This window comes from Halichoerus grypus, chromosome 5 (genome assembly GCF_964656455.1).
Source record: "Halichoerus grypus chromosome 5, mHalGry1.hap1.1, whole genome shotgun sequence".
Classification (NCBI taxonomy): Eukaryota; Metazoa; Chordata; class Mammalia; order Carnivora; family Phocidae; genus Halichoerus; species Halichoerus grypus.
In genome coordinates, this window is record NC_135716.1 from 30,787,270 (window position 1) to 30,813,285 (window position 26,016).

General features: G+C 36.8%; 1 long non-coding RNA gene across 2 annotated transcripts in view; it reads right to left on the reverse strand.

Annotated features, from left to right (window-relative positions):
- The window catches only part of LOC118536353 (uncharacterized), a 244,237-nt gene that overhangs the window by 131,998 nt on the left and 86,223 nt on the right, over window positions 1-26,016 (reverse strand). The gene's annotated exons all lie outside the window — the stretch shown is intronic.

A 26,016-nucleotide genomic window follows, 5' to 3' on the forward strand; every position in this document is an offset into this window, starting at 1 on the left:
AGTCCCTCATGTCAAGCAGTGAACGTAAGCGGGCAAAGGCATCGCACCTAAGACCGGATATCATGAAAACCAGTACAGGTGGACATCACCTAGAACCGATAACCAGCAAAACCAAGAGAGCCTGGAAGAGCCAAGAGCTGATAATCACCAGAACCAGAGGAGGCCCAAGACCGATTAAACTCCTTTACAAAGGGAAGACTTTTGCAGCAACCTGTCAGATTCTCCAGATTCTTCCACATCAGAAAGGCAACTGCCATGAGAGCCTCTGCTTGTTTGATCTCTGAACATGATAGAGCTTCCCCATGGCTTGAATAAGCAGTAGGCCCTGCGAGCTGAACTGGGCTAGACCGAGGCCTAACCTCAACTGCACGCTCATGAACTGACTTTATGTTCAGTTCCTTCACTTCGTACCCCTTTCGGTATCTTGTTTGTTGTGTGACTGTCTTATGCTTTGCTCTGTGTGACGTGTATGAAGCCAATTTAAATACATACTGAAATGTCACTGAGTTTGAATCTTGAACCTACTCTACAATCATGTTAACCTTGCTTTATGATTGAAGCGGACATGAAATACTGAATAGAGACACCAGTGGTGTGTGCGCTTGCATAGGGTGCTCATGATAAGTTCTTTTATTTGTAGTGTACTCATGACAAGCTCCTATTTAAAGCTATTTCATAACTTAAAAATTAGAATATTCCTAACAGTGTGGGAACTGTCATGCCTTTCTTTCCACAAAGCAAACACAGATTTGACTGTATTTTTTACCTTTGCCATCATGTCCAATTTCTGGCTTCTTAGTAGTTAGTCACAAATACAAGTGAGATAGTCCTTGCCACATTTGCTTCTCAAAATCTAACTCCCTGAATATAGCTCCTTCACCCCCTCAGTATACAAACATGGAGCTGTCTTCTGGGATTCTTGCTTGTACATCCTCGTGCCAAGAAACCAGTTGCTTGTTTTACTTCCAGGAGCACTAGTACCTTAGTGGTATGAGCAACCATATTATTCACAACTAGAACCATACGCTGTACATTCTTGGAGATACTGCTGGTGTCACAAAAGGTGGGAGACAGTTCCTAGAGTCACATTCCCTCCAAGAAAAGAAAATAGACAAACCAACAAAGTAGAGCTCACCCCAGGGCTTCCAGGGGACAGGGACTGGGTCAGGCACAAGACAAAGCAGGAATCTCTGAAGAATTTAATAAAAATGTGTAAAAAAAAGAATTTGATAAAAATGAGCCAGGCCCACAAAAGAAAGGAGTCGAGGTTAAATTCATAGAGAATTAGAGTAGTGGGCAGTGGGGGGGGGGGGGCAGGGAAATAGACTAAATCAACAGACACCATTGAGAGGCAAGAGTCCCAAAGCAACAATGATGTAGGACTAGCACCAGGAGACAAAGTTGAGTCTGAGATTCCTCCTTTGAGCTGTAACTGAGATGAAAGGATCTGCAGTGTCTGGGATAGCTCAACCACCCACCCAACAGTGGAGGCAAACTGTCCTTAGTTGAAAGCTTCCCTAAGGTATAGGTCCACGAGTCTCCTACAGATTGAAAGCAAGAATGACCTCAAAATAAAAATCACCACACACACAGGAAAACAAGCCACTATGTAGGAGAGTCAGCCCATAAAAACAAAGATCTAAACAGAAAGAATTGCAGATATTGAAACTGTTTGACATAATAGAAAATAGCTATGTGTAAAATTTGTAAAAGAAAAATGGGATTATAAAGTCTATAGTAAAACTATGAGAAATAAGCAGATAGAAACAAAAAGGTTATAATGTATAGAAATAAAAAATTATAATTGAAATTATATATGTTGAAATTTAAAAGCTCATTGAATGTCAATAGATTTGACAAAACATAATAGGTTAAAGGAAACAAGAGTCAGGGGGTGGGGCTAAAAGTTCAAACTCTAATTGTACATTGGTCTTCTGGCTACTAGCCCCCATCCTGGCTCAATATAGAGGCTCCCAGCCAACAGACATCTCATTAGCATACAAAAGACATTCTTAATCACTCTGGAAGTTCAAGGGTTTTAGGAATTGTTTGCCAGGAACCAGAGGCAAAGACCAAATATTTATTTTTTATTATATTACATTTCTTTTAAATTGAATATTGTCCTTTAATGAACAATAGCCATTTACATTTATTATGATTACATTTGCATAGCATTGCTTCACATCTTCAAGGTGGGACCTTCAATCATTTTGACACTAAACAACCAAGACTCTAATTGTATTCATTGCATTGAGTGACTGAATTAACAAAAATCAACCTTTTATTTTGTATATTTAGCATAAATTGGAACAGAGTCTGGTTTTCCAGAAAGTTTTTTTTTTTTTTAAGATTTTATTTATTTATTTCAGAGAGAGAGAGAGAGTGAACAAATTGGGGGAGGAACAGAGGGAGAAAGAGAGAAAGAATCCTCACGACCCTGAGAGCATGACCTGGGCCAAAATCAAGAGTCAGATGCTTAACCAAGTGAGCCACCCAGGCGCCCCTCCAAAAAGTTATTTTTAATGCAATTAAACTGAAAGACCTTGAGTTCCAGGAAAACAGGAGCCACAATGTTTCCAATATTTCTTACTTCTCTGAAGCCAAAAACAGTTATTCTGCAGTTATAAATGTGAATCAAAGAGTCACAGAATCTCATAAGGGACCTGTAGTAGGCAGTGTAGTAGACCCGCAAAATGTCAGTGCTCTAATTCCCAGAACCTGTGAATGTTACTTTATAGATAGCAAAAGGGGCTTTTCAGACATGATTAAAAGTATGGATTCTGAGATGGAGAGATTTTGTTGGATTATGCCTAATCGAACGATGTAACTCTTAATAGTGGAGTTCCTTTCCAACTATGGTCAGAGAGATGTGATGACAGATAAAAGGCAAGAAAGAAAGGACAGTCATGACCATTCTGGCTTTGAAGACAAAAGGGCCTACAAATCAAAGAATGCAGGTGGCCTTTCCAAGCTGAGAACCAGCTAACAGCCAGCAAACAAAACAAAACAAAAAACAAACAAAAAAAACAAAAAATGGATCTTAGTCCTGCAACCAGAAAAACGAATTCTGCCAACAAGCTGAATGAGCAAGGAAAGATTCTTGCCTAGAGCCTGCATAAAGGAACGTGGCCTTGTTGACACAATGATTTTAGCACAAGACGTGGGTCAGACTTATGACCTACAGAGATACAACATAACAAATCTGTGTGTTCCAAACACTACATTTGTGGTAATGTGTAAGAGCAGTAATAGAAAACTATTGTAGGACCTCAGTGAATAGAGAAGTGACTTTCTCAAAGTCCTGCAACTTTTAGAGATAACATAACATTTTTTATTCCATTTTCTATTAATTTACTCTTGGTGGAATCAGAATATATAATCATCTTCCTGGTAATAAATATTGAACTACTTCATAATGGACATTTAGCAAACAGATGTTTTGAAAGATACAGATAATGGTGGTATTATATTAATATCAATTTAGTTTTTAAGGAAAGGAATCATAAGAGCTTTTTAGTTTTGGCTTAGAGGAATGAAAAGAACTTCCACATTTTAAAAAGTTTTATATCATATGTATCACTTAAGAAATGTTTATTTTATTGGCAACAGAACAGATATAGTTCTCAATTAAAAAGGCTGTTTGCAAAAAAAAAAAAAAAAAGGCTATTTGCTACAGTTTTTAGTACTTCATGAACAGCAGGTTGGATTCCCTAGAGAATTCAGGCTGAATTCTATATAAAGTATTGATTTATTAGTTTAATATGTTTTTTTTTTTAAGATTTTATTTATTTATTTGACAGAGACACAGCGAGAGAGGGAACACAAGCAGGGGGAGTGGGAGAGGGAGAAGCAGGCTTCCCGCCGAGCAGGGAGCCCTGTGTGGGACTCGATCCCAGGACCCTGGGATCATGACCTGAGCCGAAGGCAGACGCTTAACGACTGAGCCACCCAGGTGCGCTAATATGCTTTTTAATTATGAAATAAAGGGAAATTTTTCTAAAAACCAAGAGGTTGTAGAATTGTTAATAGGCCATTTAGGATTTATTAAAATTGGCAAGTCAGCAAATTGCAGTGGAAATTAACTTGGAAGAAAACAGTTTCTCATTGTGTAGCCTTGGGCAAAAATCTTTTAAGGCTCAATATTCTCATCTGTCAACTAGTGGAAGACCAAATCTGTTTCTGCCTACATGCCATATTATTTTAAGAACCAAATGATATCGTAGAGATAAGAGTGATGTGTAAAGGGATCACGAAAGCACTGGACTAGGAGGCAAGAGACCTGAGTGTTACTTCCCAATTGGCCACATGACATCGTATACTAGACCGTTTCAGTCCTTAAAACTTTAGTTCTAACCTCTGCAAAATAGAAATAATTAAACATCTCTTTTCAACTTCACAAGATACCTTCTTTGCAAGTATTTACAAATAAGAAAATTATATACATCTGAGACCTTTTTGGTACATGAAAGGGATAGCTCACTCTCAAGAAGTTATACCCATTATAGATACAGGAAATAAACTGTTGGTTACCGGGGGCGGAGGGGTGGGGACAGGCAAAATAGATGAAGGGGAGTAAGAGGTATAAAATTCCAGTTATAAAATAAGTAACTCATGGGGATGTAATGTACAGCATAGGGAATGTAGTCAATAATACTGTAATAACTCTTCATGGTGACAGGTGGTAACTAGACTTATCAGGAGCATCACTTTGTAATGTATAAAAACATCAAATTGCTATGATAAACTCCTGAAACTAATAGGATGTTGTATGCCAATTATACTTCACTAAAAAAATAAAGATGTCCAAAGAAATCTAAATATTTTCTGAGTAAATGATGTGATAATGTGTTATAGAGTTGTTCTCCCAGATACATAAATAATTTAATGATTCCTAGACTTCTATGTAAAGCCACAAGTTTGGATTAATTGCCCAAGGAGCTTAAACCTTAAGGAAATATACTCCTTGAAAGGGAACCATTAGGTATATGCCTAAGCCTAACAGAGGAGAGACCTATAGCCAAGCCCAAAGAGGAAAGCATTGTGCAGAAACATCCAGGAAGTCAAGAGGTGAACAGTAACCATACTGAGACCCTGAAGAGGATGCCACACCTACATGAAGAATAGAGTCTGTCTTCCATGTGTTTTCAAAAATAGCTGAAAGGGTCATAAAATATCCCAGTGATGACAACTATCAAAATACAGCTGGCTGATTCATCTCTCTGCACGGAATTTGGGATTTATAACACTTCATTGTATTAAGAGCATAAAAGTAGAAGACCATATTTTTTAGGTATTTACTATCTGATTGAAAAGCTTTGCCTTGTAAAGATTAGAAGACTCTAATATTCATGTTTAGAACACAATTCCACCAAATCAATCACACGTGCTCAGATGGGCCAGGTACCTCTTTTTTGAAACAAATTTTAAAAGAAAAGAAGATGTATTCTCTTCAGCGGGGTCAGAATCCAAAAGTTCTTATAATTTCTCATTACTTGTACTTTCCATTATTAAATCCAGAAATGTTTACCTGCTGTTGAGAATTTTCCAGAAACCATCCTTAAGACTATCATACTGTTTCTGGAAAATTATGATTATTTATCCCTCTCTTCTTGCAGTTCCTTGTAAACATCTAGTTTTTGATTCACAATTAAAATTTTAATTTCTCAAACAAGCAGTAGAGCAGCTCTTAGGAAGTCCACAGTATGAAATCTCTATGTCTTCATAAAAGATAGGATTTTTAATACAATCACCAAACAGAAACAAAATAATAATATTTAAGGTTTTTTAAGAATAACTAATTAAGAAATAACCCAACTGCCATAACTGTAAAGATGAACAATAAATTATTAAAATACATTCACACAATGAGTTAGAGGACTCCTTAAAATCCCTACCATCCATTCCTTATCTTTGGAATCACTCAGATCTCAGTTTAAATCTGATACTTATTTGTTATAGAAACTTAAGCTACTTCAATTTACAGTGCACTTGTTAAGAATATATACTTTAGGGGCGCCTGGGTGGCTCAGTCAGTTAAGCATCTGCCTTTGGCTTAGGTCATGATCACGGGGTCCCGGGATGGAGTCCCGTGTTGGGCTCCCTACTCAACGGGGAGTCTGCTTCTCCCTCTCCGTCTCCCCTCCCCCTCTGCCTGTGTGCTCCCTCTCAAAGAAATAAATAAAATCTTTAAAAAAAAAAAAAAGTACTTTACATGACTGGTGAAGATCAATAGGTGTAAAGCTCCTACCTTAGTTCTTGTTGCATAATAAAGAAGTTTTATTGGTCCATAACCATAAGAAATAGGGGGAAATTATTCTACTTTTCACAAATTGAAGCTCTTAAGAGCTATATTCTAGTACCCACCTTAGCAAAATCGTTGTAATAACCTGAGCAACATTTTATGATTGCATAGAACTTTATCATTTAAAAACACTTTATAAATATTTCATTCAATATGAATCCATAGCAATAGTTTAATCCATGCCCTTTTAGAGAGGAGAAATTTGAGATTCAGAGAAATTAAGTGATTTTTAATAATTATGAAAGTAGTAGATGTACTTTGGTTGACTAGGATTTTTCTTTGTCTTGAAAAATGTCCTGCCCTCCAGGGGTGCCTGGGTGGCTCAATGGGTTAAGTTCCCTACTCTTGATTTCCGTCTGCTCAGGTAATGATCTCAGGGTCCTAAGATTCAGCACCATGTCGGGCTTTGAGCTCAGTGCAGAGTCCGCTGGAGATTCTCTCCCTCTGCCCCTCGCCCCACTCATATATGTGCTCTCTCTTGCATGTGTTCACACTCTCTCTCACAAATAATAAATATATAAAAAAAATGTCCTTCCCTCCACTTCATGCACATGGTTCCTCGAGAATTTCCAAGACTTACATAAATCCATGCTCTTGGCTACAGTTGATTGGTGCAATAGTGGGAACAAGATTCAAGTGGAGCCATTAATAACAGCCCACATTGTCAGTGGCCATAAGTGACTGGTCCTAGAACCAAAGGGTTCTCTCTCAGGATTCTTTGGACCTAAGCCAAGAAAGTTACTCTCTAATGACAAGGCTTCAATATGTTTAGCTCCAGAGCTTAGGCATCTATGACTTAAACAGAATGGGGAATGTTATTCTGAGCCAGAAAAAAGAATACAAAAATAAAAGTGAAGAGGAAAGAGGGTGAGAGTCCCTGTTCAAAAGTTCTTCATACTTTTGTCCTTGGTTTTTATGGAGTACACCAGTACTTTTATAATATATTCTGTTTTAAACTGAAGCTAGTTTGTATGATTTCTATAACTTGGAACTGAAAGAGGCTTAAATGGGGTTTTCTTATACTAAATTTGGTGCCTGTTTTTACTAGACAGACCACTAATAGCCATCACAGTTCTCCAAATACCTCCTTTTGCCATTTTTATGCATGTAATATTTGGTCCTAAATAGGATAGAGCTGTAAAGGGCGGTAATCAAATTCTATGCACGTACTGAAAGCATTACAATATATAAGAAAATGATACAAAACAAAGAGAGACAGATCATGTCCAAAAACTGCTTCAATATATATAGTACACACTATAATCCAGCTAACGAATGAGCTAAAGCAGAATCCTTTAACTTGCCCTGCTTCATATAATACCATCCCATTCCACATTTTGTTTGTTGTTGCTGCTGCTTAGACCTCCCAAACCCTGGCCTACAACCTTGACAGATCTTTACTGAGTGTTGTTAGTCATGTTTCAGCATAGAGGTAATTTATTTCAGGAAGCTTTCTCTTAGTCTCTATGTCTGGGTTTTGTGTATCTCCTCCATGCTCTTTGAGCATCTGTATTAAACCTATCATAAATCTTACCCCTTTGCAGTGAAATTTCCTGATAAATGGACTCTGAGAAACAAACTGAGGGTTCTAGAGGGGAGGGGGTGGGGGTATGGGTTAGCCTGGTGATGGGTATTAAAGAGGGCAGGTATTGAATGGAGCACTGGGTATTATACACAAACAATGAATCATGGAACACTACATCAAAAACTAATGATGTAATGTATGGTGATTAACATAATAAAATAAAATTTAAAAAAAAAGTCTACCAATATGATATAATCCCAAGAGGGCAAAAACTATACTGTTCGATGCTGTATCTTAAGTGGCTAGGATTGTGTTTAACACAATATTTATAATAGTCACCCTGAATAAATTTCCTTGGGAATTTTTATAAATTTTAAATTGTCCCCTCTTTCAAATGAATCACTGATGAGGCATCTCATTTACTAATGAAAGTATTTGAATTACTCAGTTGTATTGGGATGAACATTAGATTGAAACCACTCAATTCTAATATGCCTGAAGTCCCCTTATGAGAGCCCATAAATAGAATTAAAGGCAAATTTAAATGGGTACTGAAATAGGAATGGTCTTCAAAGCACGTTCAGAAAATTTATTTAAATTGATAATGGAGAATGATAATTAATATCTATATTCCATCAAAGTACAGTAAAAGAGCCAAATTTTGTCCCCTAGGAAAGAAATTTACAACAGGTTAAAACTGAAAATTGTAAAATGGTTCTCATCTAACTGGTCATTGACTCTTAGATTTTGGCAATACCACTGTGGACTATGTATTCTGAAAACCAAAATGTTTGCCTTATGTGAGTGGACAGAACTATGCAACCAAATCTGTCTCAGAAAATATTAGAAATGACAGTGATGAAATAAAAAAAAACTCAGTTAAAGAAATATGTATGCTACTCAAATTCCACGAGCAATTTAAATGGTATGAAGCAAATGATCCCCTCACTGGGTGACATCAATCCGACATAAACAATAGCACCAGGAGAGTAACATACCTAAATATACTCCTGTCACAAGGACTTAGGTTGAAGAGAGGCAGAGAGGAAGCCCAATGTTTTAGTTTCCATCAACTATTTGATACAGTGTTTTCATCCTATTGCTGATTTTGGCCCTTATGAACACTTTTTTTTTTTTTTTTTTTTTTGTAAGATCTCTAGAAATAGCACATCTTAAAATACAAGGGCACCATGCATTCTAGGCCAGGAGAATGGCAGTGCTTAGTAATGTGGTATGCCTAAGATCATGCCTGATACACAGTATGTGTCTAATAAATACTTGTTGCATAAATGAATGAACTAATTAGTTTGTTTGTATACTTTCAATTTATTGGTTTTCCATGTTTTTAAAATTTTAAATTGTTAACAACAACAAAAAACCTTAGCAGTATATGACCACAAAGCAGTCCTATTTATAAGCAGAATGGATAACTTCTAACAAGTCTTGAGTTTAATGTACCTCTTTTTCAAAATATGCCTACTATGTCCCCTGTTAGAATTGACCTTACTTGTTTACAGAGGAGGACTAGTCAAATCTAAATGTTTTCTTTGGATCAAGTATTTGAATACAAATATATGTATAGTCCTTAACATGAGAAGAAGCCAATTAATACATTTTAGAAATGTGTCAAGAAAAGATCATTTCAAAAGAAATGTACCTAGAAAAGATCAAGAAAAAAACAGAAAAGGGACAAATAAATTATATTAAGGGTAACTATGGAGCCCTAAATTCAGAATGGGATATAATAATCATTATTAATATTATGTCAGTAGCTTAATGATTGAAATAAAATGGATAATTTCCTGCAAATATACTTAGTATAACTGCCTCAAGAAGAAGTAGAAAACATAAATAGTCCTTAACTCATTAAAGAAATTGTGTTAGTAGTCAAAAATCTACCCAGGTAGTCCAAAGCATCTCAGACTGTATTACAGATGAATTCTACTAAATAATAAAGGAAAAGATTGTTACAGACTTCACAAACTCTACCAGAGAAAGAAGAAACATGCCAGTAACATTTATTTTGAGGATAGTATAGCCTTAATACCAATATCATAATATGAAAAGGAAGCTTTACACTAAATTCACTTATGAAAAGAATTGAAACAGAAAGGGGTAATACATGTTGGATCTGTTCCATGAATACAAGAAAAATTTAACAATAGAAAATGTTATTCATCACATTAACAGATTAAAGAACATTTAGATAATCACATGGGTAGGAAGAGAACTCAGTCAATTCTATACCAATTATAAAACTTTTATAAAAATCAAGAATAAATGAGAACTTCATTACCCAATGAAGAGGATATACATAAAACCTACAATAAATATCATACTTAATAATGAACCTTTAAAAACCTTCCCTTTAAATCCAAGAATGAATAATTTCCTGCCATCATCACTTTTAATCCACATGGCCTTTGGTTTCTAAGCAATCACAGTAAGACAGAAAATGGTTTAAAGGGATAAAGGTTGAAAAGAAAGAAACTGAACAATTATTATCCACATACGACATAATTATTTACATAGACACCTGCAAAAGAGAACATAGGCAATGTGTGAGAATTTAAAAAATATATCAAGGTTGATGAACCTAAGGTAGATTTTAAAAAAGATTAATCTTATTTCTATCCACTAGCAATGCTAGAAAATGAAAATTTAAAAGTAACATTTCAAATAATCAAAAGAAGATGAGAGAATAAATTTAAGAAAAGAGCTGTATAGATAATAGTATAAGACCTTCCTGCAAGAATTTAAAAATACCTGGGTAAGTGGAGGGATGTACTAAAATGCAGTGTTTCTTCAATTAGGCTGTGGCTATACATTGGAATTACATGAGTTTTTTAGAGTGCTAACACCTGGACTCCACTTTCAGAAAGTATGATTTAACTGGTCTGGAATGCAGACTGAGTTCTGGGAGTTTCCAAATCTCCCCAAATGATTCTAATGTGCAGGCAAGTTTAAGAAGCAATGATTTAGTGGATGCTGTGGTGCCCACCCAGATCTCAGCTATAGGATAGAAACACCCGTTCTCCCAGCTGCTAAAAGTATTGACAACTGATAGTTCTCAGATGACTCCTCCATCCTGGACTTTCCCTCACATCCTTTGGCTGAAGACACTAGAATTAAAGCCCCCTATATACCAATCCATGGACACTTCTCTCTATTCCTTGCTCCAAAAATAACCACTAACTTGGATTAGGTGTTTTGCATTGTTATGCATTTCTTTATCATTTTACTACATATGTATGTATCCCTAATGATACACAATACTAAATTACATCACATTCCATATATTCTTCTTGCTATATTTGCTCAACTCTTTATAAGTGGCATTCACATTAATAACTAATTCTAATTCATTTATCTTTTCTAATGTATAGATTTCAATTGTATGTATATGCTATAGTTTATCCATTTTCCTGTTGATTCCTTGTATTGAGGGTGATTCCATTTTTCTGAAGGCAACGGTTGGAGGGTTTGAGATGCCCCAAACAATTTGTAATTTCTTTAAATATACAGGGAAAGGGATATAAGTTCTGGGTGGGATGGAAAGCCATTGAATATGGCACTTTGGAAGGAAAGAGGAAATCAAGAGTGAAAAAAGATATAAGGAATCAAGATGAAAAAGCTAACTGGAATCCATGTTTCCTGAAGGCCAGCCAGAGGACCAGTTTTTACATATGTATCTCTGTCACATCTTCAATTTCATTTTCTCTTTATCACAGCTACCCTTGGACTCTCAAAAATCCTCGCCACTTTTCTCCTGAGGCACTTCCAACATGAAGTGTGAGGTAAATTGTGTCCTGCCATAGATCATTTTTCCTTAGCCTGTGTTGCTATGTTTTCTCCTGCTTGTATAGAGGATTATAATCCTATAACATTGGCAGAAGAAAGCAGGACACTTATGAATCATGGCCTACATTTTATAAAAGATGAGAGCCTAAGTTTTAGAGTCAGACAGCCTGGGCTAATGAGATACTGTGTGAGGAAGTTATTTTGTCTCTCCAAGTTTTGATTTCCTCATCTGTAAAATGGAAATATAATTTAAAATACACTTCTTCAAGGGTTATATGTAGGACAATTGACATATGCATGTAAAGTCTTTGGATGCATATCTGGTACAAAGTACTCAGCCAATACTAATATTTTTTTTTTTACTATTGCTCTAACATTTCTTTTAAATTCCTTTTTTTTAATTAACATATAATGTATTATTTGTTTCAGGGGTACAGGTCTGTGATTCATCAGTCTTACACAATTCACAGCACTCACCATAGCACATACCTTCCCCAGTGTCCATCACCCAGCCATCCCATCCCTCCCACCCCCCTCCACTCCAGAAACCCTCAGTTTGTTTCCTGAGATTAAGAGTCTCTCATGGTTTGTCTCCCTCTCTGGTTTTGTCTTATTTCATTTTTCCCTCCCTTCCCCTATGATCCTCTGTCTTGTTTTCTCAAATTCCTCATATCAGTGAGATCATATGATACTTGTCTTTCTCTGACTTATTTCGCTTAGCATAATACCCTCTAGTTCCATCCACATCATTGCAAATGGCAAGATTTCATTTTTTTTTGATGGCTGCATAATATTCTATTGTATATATATATACACACCATATCTTCTTTATCCATTCATCTGTTGATGGACATCTAGGCTCTATAGCAGTAATGTCCACAATAACCAAACTATGGAAAGACCCTAGATGCTCTAACATTCCTTATAAAATCCCACATCAACTATAGAATATCACCAAGATATCATCATTGTCAAAAATTAACACTTCTGGAGAAATAATTTTCTTGGGATCAGAGCATGCTAAATTCTGATCATATGAATTTCTTTACGGTCCCCCAGTTGGTTCAAAATCAGTCAGTGATGCATATTCAGAAAACTGAACTTAAGGTTTCACAGTGGTTTTTGATCATGTCTATTACAATAGATTCTACAAGTTATATGCTCCTAAATTATAACACCTTTGAAAAAAGTAATAAAGGTCTATTGTGCAGTTTATACTTTCCTTATAAGGCTGATAAACCTAGGGTCCATATTTTCATAGGTGGCTTCCTGGAAAGTGAGGCTTCCCTGGAACTGCATGCAAAATTTGATCTGTATATGTATTCTTCTGGAGAGCATTTTGTTAGCTTTCATCAGATTTCAAAAAAGATCTGTGACACAAAACTGAACAAATCCTGGGTTACTTAAACCAAGCTGGGGTGAGCAGCAAGCAGCGATCTTGTGTCTCCCTCCTGCATTGCTGCTGGTGGCCTGTGATTAATAAGTTTGTTGCATGTGCACGGCATTAATCCATCACCCAGTTCACCTTATGACAGAGCTCATCTCCCTCCTTGTCAGTCCTTCTCACTATAAGTGCCCCTGTGAAACCACCTCTATACTGTTACGGCTAGAGTGGACGTTCATCCTCCTTGGCCTGGGACAGTCCTATTTTTCACAGGCACCAGGATAATTATTAAGAGCACCACTTTTGCTCTCAAAAGTGGCCCAGTTTGAATAATATGATTACCATAAACACGACTCAAGAATGCCTGAGAACAAGACTAGCCTTTGATGAAGCACCATCATCTCTCAGAAAAAAAGTTAATCACAGTCAATTTCCAAACATAGCTAGTCTTGCCAGCAGCCAAGAGAAGAGCAGCAACCAATCTTACCAATCTTCAAGAAGTTTTTGCCCCCAACAGGGGCAATAGGCCCCTACAGCAGATGTTTACTGAGGAGGCAGAATGGGGTGAGGCAGTTGGGAAGAAGTATTCTCCACCCTGCAGATTATAGAAGGAAGCAGCCGTTCTCGGACAGACAACGTGATGAATGATCACTTGCCCCAACACTGCCCTTTCACTGGCCAGGCCACCTGACCTCTGAACGGAAACAACTACTTTTAGAATCCAGATTCTCAGAATTCTTGGTAACTTGTCCAGATCCCGAAGCTAACTTCATAATTCCCAGGAAGAAAACACGCTATGAAAATGCCTGAAGTACCAACAGTAGTCAGTCCTAGATGTGCATTTTAAATGAAAAAATGTCTACTACAGTTTCCACACTTTCTGGACAGTAAAAATGTATGAATAGGAGAATGGCAGCATAATGGATGTTACATTATAAGATATTATTACATGATATTATCTTATTAAAAGCATTATATAAGATATTATCAAATGAACACACAGCATTGTTTTGAATATTATATTGAATGAGGCCAAAAAATGAATTTCTACTTTAGTGATGTGGAACTCAGTGATCTGAAATTCTTCAAAAAAGAGAGTTCATCCTAAATTTGTCCACAAAAATACTAAATATAATGAAGTGATAAATATGAATAAAAAATAAGGATATCAATTTTTATATCCAAATTTAGAATGATGTAAAAAGTTATATGCTAATTGGGAAGATTCTATGTGAAAATCTCAAAAGAAATTCCTTTCTTTTAGCAAATGGCTAGAGCTGTAAGTAAATTGAATTAATGTAAACATGTGATGCCAATGAGGGGTAGGTAAATATCACTGGAATCCCCCTGGCTTAAGGAATAAAAATCCTCTTGTTGAAAGTATTTTTTTAATTAATTAATTTATTTGACAGAAAGAGAGAAAGGGGGATCAGCAGAGGGAGAGGGAGAAACAGACTCCCCGCTGAACAGGGAGCCCAACGTGGGCCTTGATCCCAGGATCCTTAACCAACTGAGCCACCTAGGTGCCCCAAAAGTATTTTATTAAGGGAAGAAAACCATTCAATTTTACCCCCTCCAAGGAGAAATCTTAAGAAACAAGTACCCATCCTTCAAAAAAGTCAAATAGGAACTGCATTCTGGTAAGAGTGCTGATGGTCTCACTGAATGTTCTTATGCTGTTGACATTTCTCCTACAACTTGAAGTGAGTGTTAAGTTTAGCCATAATTGGCCAGTAGGCTCCTTGCTTGAAAATCCAATCTCACCAGGTAAAGTAAAACCCAGTTGTATGTCAGCCTTCAAGGGATGGGTGTTTTTCATTTGGCTTAAAAACATGATTTGTAAAACATGAGCTGGGAACACAATTTAACCCAGTTCCCACCCAAAGCCTAAATCCAAATGAATCCCTCTGGGGTTTTATGTGCCTGGTACAATAGAAGCTCTGTCAAGCTAAAAGAAAGCTGTGACGTGAAGGACTGTGTGGACTCCTCCCCACAGCGGTGAAGTCAGTGCCAAAGAATTGGAAATGTTACAGAGTGAAACCATATCCTGCCTGGACTTCCAGTTCTCATTTAAACCCAACCATTCCTTGTTTGGCCATCTGAAGCTATTCCAAAAGACATACAATTCTATCAACAAGAATGTAGGCAATGTTATTTACAAATGCTACCTACAAATTTACTAGCTCTTGTTCCTTCCCCGTGTTTCCATTCCATTAGGCTATCCTGCTTCCCCTCTGTTAGCATGAACCAATGTCTCTGATGAGTATGGTAGGTTTAGGGGGGGATGTCTTACTTGGGCAATCTTCCCACCCCAGAGCTTGCCCTAGCCCATCATTCTGAGTCCCTGAAATGCCAAAGCAAGGAGTGTTTTGATACACCTGGAGTCATGCCTAGGCTCTGGTTGTTTAAGAAGGAGATGGGATTTTTATGTATCCTCAGCCAATGTTTTTGCCAATGATTTAGTCTGACAGCAGCATGGTACCTCATGGAAACTAGAAATACCTGACTTCCTTCTTTCTCTAATATGTACTCTTTTATGTCCTATGAAACTTAGGAAATACTAGGAACCCAGTGACTGCATGAGGAATATACTTTCCCTAGATTTGGGTGGTTATGAACCAGCATCTGTAGATTTCAAGCTTTCTAGAAAACTTATTCAACAATATAGTTCTAAAACACATTTTATAAAAAGTTGTAAAAGCATCGGCGAACAGTTGTTGATAGTACAAGTGGGCATTTATTCATTTCAAATATCGAGTAATTCAGTATATACTTATTTAAGTAGGTACCAAGTATAAATGTTTAGATAGCTCATCTTCCCTTCACATGATTGAAATTTGCCTAGTTAGTTTTTCCATACCCTATTGTAAATTGAGAAGAATTTTCTTTTCCATTTTAGTTTCCCTCTACCATGGTTGCTGGTTAGTTTTATGTGTCAATTTGGCTGGGCCACAGGGTGCCTAGATATTTGGTCAAATATTCTGTGTCTGTGAAGATGTTTTGGGGTGAGACTAACATTTGAATTGGTAGACTCAGTAAAGCAAATTGCTCTCCTCAGTGTGGGTGGGCCTTATACAATCAGTTGAAGGCTGATACTTCCTATTGTAAGAGGGAACTCCTCCCACCTGAATGCGTTAAACAAGGACATCTGGTTTCTCCTGCCTTCTAACTCAAACTGAAACATCAACTCTTCTGGGCCTTGAGTTTGTGGGCTTTCCAGCTGAAACGTATACTATCAGCTCTCCTGGTTCTCAGGCCTTCACACTCAGACTGGAGTTACACCACTGGCTCTCCTGGGTCTCTAGTTTGCCAACTGCAGATCTTGGGACTCCTCAGCTTCCATAACGTTGTGAGCCAATTTCTTATAATAAATCTCTTTGTTTTTTTTTTTATTTTTATTTTTTTAAAGATTTTATTTATTTATTTGACAGAGAGAGACACAGCGAGAGAAGGAACACAAGCAGGGGGAGTGGGAGAGGGAGAAGCAGGCTTCCCGCGGAGCAGGGAGCCCGATGTGGGGCTCGATCCCAGGACCCTGGTATCATGACCTGAGCTGAAGGCAGACGCTTAACGACTGAGCCACCCAGGCGCCCCTAAATCTCTTTCTATATATATATGCATCCTGTTGGTTCTGTTTCTCTGGAGAACCCTAATACACATGAGGAAAACCACCAAAATAATCACAAATCCACCAAATACTTATAAAACTGAGACTTTTCTAATCAAATGAATAAATATATTCTTAAAAATCTAGTGAGCCCAAAGTTGCTATGGTAGACACAGAAGAAAAACAAGAAACTTATAGTAAAAAAAAGATGACTTATAATCTAGCTAAGGAAAGAAACATCTGGCTAAGAAAAGATGTACACATATGGAAAGCCAAGGCAAAATTATGTGAAAAAATATAACCAAGTGCTAGATAATAAACAAAAGAAAGGGATTTACTTTAAGAAATAGCCTTGGACTATACAAAATTATGATTGGCATACAAAATTCACTCATTTCATATCTACCTTTAACATTTCCTGCTTTATCCAAATTATTTCATGTCCCCTTGAAATCTGGGAGCCCTCATCATCTACAGTATACTATCTATTAAAAAAAAAAAAAATGAAAGGCAAGCCAGAGCCTGGGAGAAAATAGTGACAGTACACACAAATACCAAAGGATTTATATCCAGAATATAGGAAAACTTCCTACAACTCAGTAATATCGAGACAGACTATTGATTTTAAAAATAGAAAAAATATTTGAACAAACACATCACAGGAAATGTTCACAAGTGACTAACATCATTAGTCATCAAAAAAATACAAATGAAAACTATAATGAGATACCACTACACACACATTCAAGTGGCTAAAATTTTTAAAGATGCACATTGCCTAATGTTAACAAGGATATGGAGCTTTTGGAAATCTTATACATTAATGGCAGGAGTAGAAAATGGGGCCAACACTGGAAAAACTTGACTTTTTTTTTTTTTTTAATAAACACACACTTGTATATCTAAGAGAAATGAAAATCTATGTCCACACAAAGTCTTGTCTTGAACATCCATAGCAGCCTTATATGCAATAGTGGAAAAACAGAAACAACCCAAATGTCCACCAACAAGTAAACAGAAATACAAACTATGCAAACTATTCATGCAGTGGGATGTTACATGGGGATGAAAAAAATGAACTGCTAAGATATACAGCAACAAAGCTGAACCACAAAAAATGTATGCTGAGCAAATGGAGGCCAACATATGTTATTGTTTAATTTCATTTTTATAAAACTCTAGGAAGATAAATCTAAATTACAGGTAAAAAAAAGATCAGTGATTGTCTGGGACTAGTGGTGAAAGATGGGGGTTGACTGGAATGGAGCATAAAGAAACTTTTGGAGGTGACAGAAATGTTCTATATTTTGTTTTTGAAAGTGGTAACATGAAATACACATTTATCAAAACTCATCAAACTCTAAAATTACAATGGGTGCATTTTATTATATGTAAATTATACCTAAATAAAGTTCAATTTAAAAATCCAAAATAAATCCCAATACAGTCTAATGTTCTTTCACTAAATAGCCACATAAAAGAGTCCCTCACCTCCTCTGAGTCTTTGTTCAAATGTCATCTTTTCAATGAGGACTTTCCTAACTACTCTACTTGAACCCTTTTTTCCAATTTCTGATTCCCTTATCCCACTTCATTTCCTATGCTTAGTATCAACTATTATACTATATAATTTATTACATTGTATGTTTATCATCTATTATCCAGCTACAATGTAAATTCCATAAAGCCACAGATATTTTATCTTTGCTTTTATGTTTTGTTTATTAATGCACCCCAAGTTGTTATGTGCCTTACACAAGGTATGTGGTCAGTAAATCTTTGTGGGATAAATACAATTACAAAGAGCTAATCTTTTCAGAGGGATCTCATTTTAACAAGCCACTAGACAAAATGAATTAGAATACCTTTGGAAAAAAAAATCATATTTTTTACATTGTCACATCCAGGCAGTCATTCTCAAATATGTTCTCAGTGTTACTGATTTGGTTTTAGGCAACTAATCCATACATAATCTTGGTATTGTTGTAGATAAAGGAGAAGAGCTGAGAAAAGTATAAAGAATGACTAAATATAAAGACCACGGTGTCATATTCAATGATACAACAAAGGAACTAACAATGCACCCTAGTAAAATGTCACTTTAATCATATTTACTCTTAGGAATGCTTTAGGAGTTAATTGACTCTTAAGTAAATAAATCCCTATGAATAGTCCTAAGTGCCAAAGGAACTTTATTATATTTACTATAATCAAATTATTTAAACCCTCTGGATCAGTTTTCTTATCTGTAAAATGAAAGAGTTTTTCAGACCAGGGACAATCACTGAGTTTTGAAAAAGATTGTTAGAGTTCTAAAGAGTACTTTGCAAGTAGACTTGGGTTTAGATAATTAATGAAAATTTTTTCAAGCTGTGTCATCAAAATGTCAGAACACTACAGAGAGCTACAAAGTCCAGCTGTTCCTACTCTTCCCCACAATGAAAGTGTTCCACTCTTCCTTTGAGTCTTGGTTATCACAGCTCTTCTCCAATAACCCCAGTCTCCTCTTTTAAACTTATGTTAACCAGAGTAATCCTCTGTTGCTTGCAACCAAGAGTCCTAACTAATAATGAAATTGGTCCTTGGAAGCGAGCATCACAAGTGTCATATGCTAAATTGTGAAAAGGAGTGGAGACCAAATGAGAAACAGTGCGGATTTCTTACACTGGGGGCTAGGAAAAGTTCAAGTCTTGCTATTCTAAATAGAAAAGCTGTATTATTAAGCAACCATCTGTTGTGTTTTGAGAATCACATAATATGACTAAAGATAGGAATTTCAGGGGGCTGGATAGGAGATGTCAGGATGATGGAAGAGGTTAGCTACTTCTTTCAGATTTTGATAAAGTGTTGCAAGAGAGGGAAGCACACGGCCCAAGGTATTCCAGCTGAAGGAAGCAAACAGGACAGTTAGAAGGCTTTAAGAGAGGTCCAATAATGCAAGATTGCCAATGGGCAGAGGTTAAAAAGTATAATTTGTTTCCTTCATGCCTTAGCCAAGAATAAAGAGGGAGAAGAATTAAGAAAGCTGTCAAGAAATTGATAGAACTTTACACAGTACCAAAAGAAAAAATGAAAAAGCATGAAACATTACATCAGGCAATAATGAGATTCATTTAATCCAAATAGTGAATAAATTAAAGTGTGTGTAGGGGATAAAAAATCCAATCCTTTCCATTCAGGGAATTAAAATTTGGAGTCAAGATTAAAAAAGAGATCAAAGTTGAAAATTGGGTTAGAGCCAAATTCACCAGATTGATAAAATGAATCTCAGCTGTAATTATAGGCATGCATTCCGCTCTCTATTGATAAAGCAAGCAGAGCCCTAGCTATAAGAACGAGACCAGCTTATTGATACCACATTTTAGAAAAAAAAAAAAAAAATCCTTTTGGAAGGTACAAAGGCAGGACAGATCCTAGTTCCTGTTCCTCAAATCTTGGCTAATAATTCAAATACATGTTTGCATCATAGTCACCAATATCCAATAAGTAACTTACATTTGTATGAGACAGTGCATGTCTCTCCTATGTAGACAAGTGAGTTTGAAACCACAAGATGTGAAAATAAGGGTAGAAATTGGTAAATAAAATCTATTTTATTATCAATTTGGGGTTAAGCTTAGAAATAAGTTCTGCAATCATCAATTATTAAGTTTTTAAATGATTAAAATAATTTGATATTTTAGAGAAATTTTATGTATTTATTTTAATAAACCATATATAATTCTATGTAACAGGTACTCTTTTGAGTTTTTAGAAATATTACACTATTTACTACTCATAACAATCCTAAAATAATGCATTATATAAATGAGAAAATAGAAGCAGAGAAGTAATTCACTCAAGGTTATATAGGTAGTAAGTGGCAAATCTGGGGTTTGAGCCTAAGATAGTAAAGTTCCAGAGTTCATACTATTATCCACTATGCTATGTGGACCCTCTATTGATTTATTAGACATGTAGTTTTACCTAAATTTTTAAAATTGATATTATAGATGTGATTTTACTTTGAAAGGCATAAAAGGCAATTGATCAATTTGTAGATAGTTTTAATATTAAATAGAATCTGATTTATTTATAAATTTAGGCAAAATTTATTTGAAATTGTATTGAAATATCTAATAATATTCTGCTTGTTAGATATGTAAGTCTGATCTTTATAGTGTTGAGAAAATCAGATAATTAACTTTTTGAAATATATTATAGATGGTATTACTCATACAATTTAATCTATTAAATTTATGAGTTAATGAACATAACAAATGGGTGATTGCTCCCATCCCATAGATCTATAAATAGAATAAAATTTGTAAATTGTACATAAGGCTTAGAAAAAAACTAAGTTTGAAACTTATACTTCCAATAATTGTAGTATTAGTTAAAATTCTGGTAACTAGAGTCCTTTATGAACACAAAGTTTTACTCTTATATTAAGACATTTCATTGATATAGCTGTAAAGATGAGCTTTACCACAAAAGTTCATGTGAGATCATTTCTATGGATTCCTGTAATTTTTGCTGTATATTTCCCTAAGCCTTTTCTGCAATTGTCTAACATTTTGCTAAAAACTAGTACATTTAGGTTATAATAAATTTCTATTGTAAACCCTGTGTTCACATTACATATCAGTCCAAGTAAAATTTAGGGTACTACAAACATCGAAGAGCTTAGCTAATTGTAGTACAAAAATTCAAAACTTCACATGGGTTATCTCCTATTTTTTGGATTCATATCTTCACCTTTGCTTGTCATTTAAAAAAAAAAAAACTGCACAAGAGGAGGAGCAAGATGGCGGAGGAGTAGGAGACCTAAATTTCGTCTGATCCCAGGAATTCAGCTGGATAGGGATCAAACCATTCTGAACACCTATGAACTCAACAGGAGATAGAAGAAAAGAATAGCAGCAACTCTCTGAACAGAAAAGCGACCACTTTCTGGAAGGTAGGACGTGCGGAAAAGTGAATCCAAGGTGATATTTGGGAAGATAGATGGTGGGGGAGGGGGCCTCCATAGGCCACTACCAGCAAGTGATAGAGCCACTGAGCACAAAATTGGAACTTTTAGAAGTCGGCTCCGCTGAGGGACGTTGCTCCAGTGGCTAAGCAGGGGGTGGAACCCTCTCTGGGGCAGTGTGGTCTCAGGACCCTGGGGGTCACAGAAAGCCCGGGGGGGCCTGAGTGCGGCAGAGCTCCCAGACATCAGAGCAGGGAAGCCGGCTGCAGAGATGGAGCTGAGGAGCGGGCTCTCAGCTCGGGGTTGCCATAAACTGTGATCCGCAGCACAGTCAGGCCACTGCTCCTCCAGCAGGGACCCAACAAGGGGCAGATCAGGGAGACTCCCCTTCCTCCCCCAGGAGGAGTGGCGCGGGAGCGCACCGCGGGGATCTGCTGGGTTTGGAGACTCCACCCGGGGTCGGGTGCCAGAGATAGAAACGCTCGGTCACAGGCCGGGTGAGCACGGAGTGCGGCCGGAGACTGGGGAGACAGGAGTGACTGACTACTTTTCTCGGGGGGCACACTGTGGAGTGGGGCCTTGAGTTCTCGGCTCCTCCGGGGCGGAGATTGGGAGGCCACCATTTTCACTCTCATCCTCCAAAGCTGTACGGAAAGCTTGCAGGGAACAAAAGCTCCCGAGAGCAAACCCAAGCAGATTACTTAGTCCGACCAGGCAAGGGCGGGGCAATTCCACCTCCAGCAAAGACATTTGGGAACCACGGCGACAGGCCCCTCCCCCAGAAGATCAGCGAGAACAGCCAGCCAAGACCAAGTTTACCGATCAATGAGAACGGCAGAACGCCAACACTAGGGGAATACTGCACATAGAATTCAAGGCTTTTTTTTTTTAAATTTTTTTTAATTATTATGTTATGTTAATCACCATACATTACATCATTAGTTTTTGATGTAGTGTTTCATGATTCATTGTTTGCGTATAACACCCAGTACTCCATTCAGTACATGCCCTCTTTAATACCCATCACCAGGCTAACCCATCCCCCCATCCCCCTCCCCTCCAGAACCCTCAGTTTGTTTTTCAGAGTCCATAGTCTCTCATGGTTCATCTCCCCCTCCGATTTCCCCCCATCATTCTTCCCCTCCTGCTATCTTCTTTTTTTTTTAACATATAATGTATTATTTGTTTCAGAGGTACCCATGATTCTTTAGTCTTTCAAAGTTAATTTTTTTAATTTTTTAATTTTCTTTTTTTTTTTTTTTGAATTTTTCTTTTTCCCTTTTTCAACCAACATATTATCAATCCCTATTTATAAAATCTTTTTTATTTTCATTTTTAGAGTCCTATTCTATCGCTTCAAAATAGTTAACCTTATTTTTGGTGTGTGAGTGTGTGTGTGTGTGTGTGTGTGTGTGTGTATATATATGTTGTTCTTTCTTTAAAATTTTAGGATACAGTTTCTTCTAACAGACCAAAATATACCCTAAATCTCTAGTGTATGGCTTTGTTCTAGTCTCCTGCCTGATCACATTCTATCCTTTTTTTTTTTTTTAAATCCTCTTCTTTTTCAACCAACTTCTTATCTTATCAATTCCTTTTATAAAATCCTTTATAATTTTCATCTTTACAGTCATATTCCATCCCTTCATCATATTTACCCTTATTTTTGTACATATATAAGTTTTTCTTTCTTTAAAATTTTGGGAGGCACTTTCTTCTAACAGACCAAAATACACCCCAAATCTAGTGTGTGGCACTGATCTATGCACCAGCATGATCATATTTGATCATATTCTGGTTTTTTTGTTTGTTTGTATCTTTTTCTTTTCCTTTTTTTTTTTTCTCTTTCTTTCCTTTTATTTTCCCCTGATATCAGGTCTCTTCTGATTTGTTTAGTGGATATTTTTCTGGGGTCGTTGTTACCCTGTTAGCATTTTGTTCTCTCATTCATCTATTCTCCTCTGGACAAAATGACAAGATGGAAAAAATCACCTCAACAAAAGAACAAGAGGCAGTACCGACTGCCAGGGACCTACTCAATATGGACATTAGTACAATGTTGGAACTAGAGTTCAGAATGATGATTTTAAAGATACTAGCTGGGCTTCAAAACAAGCATGGAAGTTATTAGAGAAAGCCTTTCTGGAGAAATAAAAGAACTAAAATCTAACCAAGTCGAAATCAAAAAGGCTATTAATGAGGTGCAATCAAAAATGGAGGCTCTAACTGCTAGGATAAATGAGGCAGAAGAGAGAATTAGCGATACAGAAGACCAAATGATGGAAAATAAAGAAGCTGAGAAAAAGAGAGATAAACAACTACTGGATCATGAGGGCAGAATTCGAGAGATAAGCTATACCATAAGACGAAACAACATTAGGATAATTGGGGTCCCAGAGAAGAAGAAAAAGAGGGGCAGAAGGTATATTGGAGCAAATGATAGCAGAGAACTTCCCTAATTTGGGGAAGGAAAGAGGCATCAAAATCCAGAGGCACAGAGAACCCCTCTCAAAATCAACAGAAACAGGTCAACACCCCGACATCTAATAGTAAAACTTACCAGTCTCAGAGACAAAGAGAAAATCCTGAAAACAGCTCGGGAGAAGAGGTATGTAGCCTACAATGGTAGAAACATTAGATTGGCAACAGACCTATCCACAGAGACCTGGCAGGCCAGAAAGGACTGGCATGATATATTCAGAGCACTAAATGAGAAAAATATGCAGCCAAGAATACTATATCCAGCTAGGCTGTCACTGAAAATAGAAGGAGAGAGAAAAAGCTTCCAGGACAAACAAAAACTAAAGGAATCTGCAAACACAAAACCAGCCCTACAAGAAGTATTGAAAGGGGTCCTCTAAGCAAAGAGAGAGCCTAAAAGCAACAGAGACCAGAAAGGAACACAGACAATATACAGTAACAGTCACCTTACAGGCAATACAATGGCACTAAATTCATATCTTTCAATAGTTACCCTGAATGTAAATGGGCTAAATGCCCCAATCAAAAGACACAGGCTATCAGATTGGATAAAAAAACAAGACCCATCGATATGCTGTCTGCAAGAGACTCATTTTAGACCCAAAGACACCCCCAGATTGAAAGTGAGGGGGTGGAAAACCATTTACCATGCTAATGGACACCAAAAGAAACCTGGGGTGGCAATCCTTATATCAGACAAATTAGATTTTAAACCAAAGACTGTAATAAGAGATGAGGAAGGACACTATATCCTACTTAAAGGGTCTATTCAACAAGAAGATCTAACAATTGTAAATATCTATGGCCCTAACATGGGAGCAGCCAATTATATAAGCCAATTAATAATAAAAGCAAAGAAACACATTGATAGGGTGCCTGGGTGGCTCAGTTGGTTAAGCGACTGCCTTCGGCTCAGGTCATGATCCTGGAGTCCCAGGATCGAGTCCCACATTGGGCTCCCTGCTGAGCAGGGAGTCTGCTTCTCCCTCTGACCCTCCCCCCTCTCATGCTCTATCTCAGTCTCTCTCTCAAATAAATAATAAAATCTTAAAAAAAAAAAAAAGAAACACATTGATAACAATACAATAATAGTGGGGGACTTTAACAACCCCTCACTGAAATGCACAGATCATCTAAGCAAAAGATCAACAAGGAAATAAAGACTTTAAATGACACACTGGACCAAATGGACTTCACACATAGATTCAGAACATTCCATCCCAAAGCAACAGAATACACATTCTTCTCTAGTGCCCATGGAACATTCTCCAGAATAGATCACATCCTAGGTCACAAATCAGGTCTCAACCAGTACCAAAAGTTTGGGATCATTCCCTGCATATTTTCAGACCACAATGCTTTGAAACTAGAACTCAATCACAAGAGGAAAGTCAGAAAGAACTCAAATACATGGAGGCTAAAGAGCATCCTACTAAAGAATGAATGGGTCAACCAGGAAATTAAAGAAGAATGTAAAAAATTCATGGAAACCAATGAAAATGAAAACACAACTGTTCAAAATCTTTGGGATGCAGCAAAGGCAGTCCTAAGAGGAAAGTATATAGCAATACAAGCCTTTCTCAAGAAACAAGAAAGGTCTCAAATACACAACCTAACCCTACACCTAAAGGAGCTAGAGAAAAAAACAGCAAATAAAGCCTAAACCCAGCAGGAGAAGAGAAATAATAAAGATCAGAGCAGAAATCAATGAAATAGAAACCAAAAGAACAGTAGAACAGATCAATGAAACTAGGAGCTGGTTCTTTGAAAGAATTAACAAGATTGATAAACCCCTGGCCAGACTTATCAAAAAGAAAAGAGAAATGACCCAAATCAACAAAATCATGAATGAAAGAGGAAAGATCACAACCAACACCAAAGAAATACAATTATAAGAACATATTATGAGCAACTCTATGCCAGCAAATTAGATAACCTGGAAGAAATGGATGCACTCCTAGAGATG